The sequence below is a fragment of the Wasmannia auropunctata genome, unplaced genomic scaffold (genome assembly GCF_000956235.1).
Source record: "Wasmannia auropunctata unplaced genomic scaffold, wasmannia.A_1.0 LD336090.1, whole genome shotgun sequence".
NCBI classification, from domain to species: domain Eukaryota; kingdom Metazoa; phylum Arthropoda; class Insecta; order Hymenoptera; family Formicidae; genus Wasmannia; species Wasmannia auropunctata.
Window position 1 is genome coordinate 749,116 of NW_012026800.1, and position 2,922 is coordinate 752,037.

General features: G+C 33.4%; 1 protein-coding gene across 1 annotated transcript in view; it reads left to right on the forward strand.

The window, feature by feature from the left end:
- The window catches only part of LOC105448021 (dynein heavy chain 12, axonemal-like), a 61,795-nt gene that overhangs the window by 21,896 nt on the left and 36,977 nt on the right, over positions 1-2,922 (forward strand). The window lies entirely within an intron of this gene.

Genomic DNA, 2,922 nt, shown 5'->3' on the forward strand with positions numbered 1-2,922 from the left:
TACAACTATTAACGAAGTATCAAATGAAGGGCTAGTGAGCCTTGCACGAAGTTAGTGCTAAATTACAATTATTTAACAATAATAATTATTTAACAATAATAATTATCACCCAAACGTTTCGGCTCCGCATTGAGCCATCTTCAGTGGGTAAAAATACAAAAAAAATTTTTTTATTCCTACTTTACATTAGCGGTTTGTTCTTTCCGTTCGCACGAAGGTCGCTTCTCGCTCGATGTGAGATCGTTCGTTGGAAACTCGCAAACACGTGATCCCATCCTCAGATGACAATTAAACGGATCGTATCGGAGGAAAAACATATTACATCTTGAGTCAATGTATAAAAACCGCGATGTCTGGCGGAACGTTAGTCAGCTGAGTGACAAGCACAAATGAGTGATGCTTTGTTACCGAAAGCTTATGGCCTTCCCAAAATCCATAAAAAGTGTTGTCCATTGAGAATAATTGTCTCTTCTAGAAATACGGCACTCTCCGCGTTTACTTCGTTTTTGCACAATATTTTATTATAATAGCCTACCACATGCAGACAGCTATGTTAAGGATAATTTTCAATTATATCATATACTGTCTAACAAAGAAATTTCTAGTGGGGAATTGTTGGTCTCTCTAGATGTTATATCTCTCTTTACAAACATTCCTACGGATCTGGTTTTAGAAGGCATCAAAAATAGATGGAATTTTATAGCCGAGAAAACAAATATATCTTTAAATGAATTCATTTTAGCTATACAGTTCGTCTTAACGTCAACGTTCTTCACGTTTGATAACAAAATATATAAACAGACTCACGGTGCACTTATGGGTTCCTCGTCTTCTCCGGTTTTTGCAGACATTGTTGTGCAGGATCTGGAGATGAGGGCACTCGACAGTATCGGAATAAAATTGTCTTTTTATTTTCGGTATGTTGATGATATCCTGATGGTTGCGCCGAGGGAACGGATTGATGATATTTTATATACATTTAATAGTTTTCATGAGAGGCTACAGTTCACCGCTGAAATTGAGAAAGATCAGAGAAGAAAGATCAGTTTTTTGAATGTTAAAATAATAAGAGACAACAATAAGTTTGTTTTAGATTGGTACCATAAAGAAACATTTTCTGGCAGATACCTTTCTTTTTTGTCAAGCCACCCGATGTGCCACAAGATCGGTACGATATATAGGCTAGTGGATAGGGCTATTATGTTGTCTCACCCCAGATTCCATCAAAAAAATCTGGAGTGGTGAACATGTTAATTAATAATGGATATCCTTTGAGTTTAATTTTCGATTAAATTAAATATAGAATAAAGAGTCTAATTTCTACTAAACTGAACGACAGTTACACTGTTAAAACGAGTGAGGATGATAGGAGGGTCATAGCTTTCCCTTACATAAAAAATGCGTCAGAAATTGTGGCCTCGGCTATAAATAAGAAAGAGTTTTTAGTTGGGTTCAAATGCCTCAATAAGCTGGATAAACTTATAAAGAGACATAAAGACAAGGTCTCTACTAATTCTAATAATAATGCAGTATATAGAATTAATTGTAATAATTGTGACGCCACATATGTGGGAAGAGAAAGTTGAAAACAAGAATTTTGGAACATAAGAGAAATATTCTTTTGGATGATTCGAAACACTCGGTAATTACGAATCACATATTAAAATCGAGTCATACGTTTGATTGGGAACATACGACAATTCTCGATTCGGAACCTATTCATCACAAACGTCTTGTTTCCGAAATCTATATCAAAGCGCAGAAAATGGTCTTAACTCTAATGAAGATACCGAGATGCTAGATGAGACATATTTCAGCTTGTTAGATAGAATTGTAAATAAATTTTAATGTTTGTCTCCACGACATCATTTTACATCATATAAACAATCTATCGATTTGACCAATAATATCTGTACGTTTGACGCTCTTCTTTTAGTCCGCAATAGATCCTCGGTAACATAACATCTTGTTGGAAGCTTAATATTATACGTTACCGTAAGTGTTTAAATCGCAGTCTCAGTTATCGTGAATTTATGTAACGCGTATTGTCAACGCGTCAATTGTGTTCGATCCTCAAAGAATCCGCTGGTGAAGCATCGTTTGTATAATGAAGCGATATGTTAAACATCTAATATGGAATTATATTTGGTCGGAAGAAGAGGACAATAAGATCTGTTCGACATTTATTTAAATTTCCATATGCGTGGATTCGGTTTAGTTTGTAGTATCATATAATAGCGATTGAGAAAGGCTAAGTAAGCCGAAACTAGTCTCGCGTTTTTTTAATTTTAATTTTATTTAAATGACTTATTAAAGAATTTTTATTAATTGACATCCTTTGTTTTATGCTCGTCTTTGGCCTATTGTCCTGTCTTTTTTATTGTTTATATATAACGAGCTGGTAATTTATTTATTATTGAGCATACATCATTAATATTAATTTAGAATAAAAAACTTTATGGAAACTGATAAATAGTCGGATAATAAAAAGATTCAATGCAATAGATTTTAAACATTTTTGTTTAAAATCTACTCCATTGTAGTTTTAAACATTTTTGTAGACTATAATTACGTCCAAATTATAGTCATGGCGTATGTACTTTAACAAATATTGTAATCGATAATATTATATATAGGGTGATTTTTTTAACCTGAAACTTTCAAATATCTGAAAAATAAGCACACTAGGAAAAAATGTTTCAGACCAAAGTTTTCGGATTTCGAGGGGGACATAAGATGATAACATTGGTTTGACCTTGAGTGGCGTCGTCAAGGTCAGGACAAGGTCACTTTGAATTTTTTAAATGGAACCCCCAATTTTTTATAACATGTTGTTATAGCACGCCTCGAGAACTTTCCAAAATACATAAATAAAATATTTTTGTATGAAATAAATCTTGAGTTATGAAGCTTGAAAGTTGG